Genomic DNA, 1,353 nt, shown 5'->3' on the forward strand with positions numbered 1-1,353 from the left:
CACAAAAACATGAAAACCTCCTCCATGGAGAGAGTTGAGCAATTCCAAAGCATCAATGTGGACCGTTGAACTCTATTTAGTGCTCTTAAATGTCTAGCTTGCTAGTTGAGCCTTCGTGCCACGTTTCATAAGGTAAAGACGCAAATAGACCAAGTTATGTCTGAAATTGCACAAAAACGTGAAAAGCTCCTCTATGGAGAGAGGTGAGCATTTCCAAAGCATCAATGTGGACCGTCGTACTCTACTTAGTGCTCTTAAAAGTCTAACTTGCTAGTTGAGACTTCGTGCCACGTTTCATAAGGTAAAGACGCGAATAGACCAAGTTATGTTTGAAATTGCACAAAAACGTGAAAAGCTCCTCTATGGAGAGAGTTGAGCAATTCCAAAGCATCAATGTGGACCGTTGAACTCTCTTTAGTGCTCTTAAAAGTCTAACTTGCTAGTTGAGCCATCGTGCCACGTTTCATAAGGTAAAGACGCGAATAGACCAAGTTAAGTGTCAAATTGCACAAAAACGAGAAAAGCTCCTCAATGGGGAGAGTTTAGCAATTCCAAAGCATCAATGTGGACCGTTGTACTCTATTTAGTGCTCTTAAAAGTCCAACTTGCTAGTTGAGCCTTCGTGCCACGTTTCATAAGGTAAAGACGCGAATAGACCAAGTTATGTGTCAAATTGCACAAAAATGAGAAAAGCTCCTCTATGGAGAGAGTTTAGCAATTCCAAAGCATCAATGTGGACCGTTGTACTCTATTTAGTGCTCTTAAAAGTCTAACTTGCTAGTTCAGCCTTCGTGCCACGTTTCATAAGGTAAAGACTTGAATAGACCAAGTTATGTCTCAAATTGCACAAAAACGTGAAAAGCTCCTCTATGGAGAGAGGTGAGCATTTCCAAAGCATCAATGTGGACCGTCGTACTCTACTTAATGCTCTTAAAAGTCTAACTTGCTAGTTGAGACTTCGTGCCACGTTTCATAAGGTAAAGACGTGAATAGACCAAGTTATGTTTGAAATTGCACAAAAACGTGAAAAGCTCCTCTATGGAGAGAGTTGAGCAATTCCAAAGCATCAATGTGGACCGTTGTACTCTATTTAGTGCTCTTGAAAGTCTAACTTGCTAGTTGAGCCTTCGTGCCACGTTTCGTAAGGTAAATATGCGAATAGATCAAGTTATGTTTGCAATTGCACAAAAACGTGAAAACCTCCTCCATGGAGAGAGTTGAGCAATTCCAAAGCATCAATGTGGACCGTTGTACTCTATTTAGTGCTCTTAAAAATCTAACTTGCTAGTTGAACCTTCGTGCCACGTTTCATTAGGTAAAGACGCGAATGGACCAAGTTATGTCTCAAATTGC

The sequence above is a fragment of the Tripterygium wilfordii genome, unplaced genomic scaffold, assembly GCF_013401445.1.
Source record: "Tripterygium wilfordii isolate XIE 37 unplaced genomic scaffold, ASM1340144v1 ctg387, whole genome shotgun sequence".
Taxonomy (NCBI): Eukaryota; Viridiplantae; Streptophyta; class Magnoliopsida; order Celastrales; family Celastraceae; genus Tripterygium; species Tripterygium wilfordii.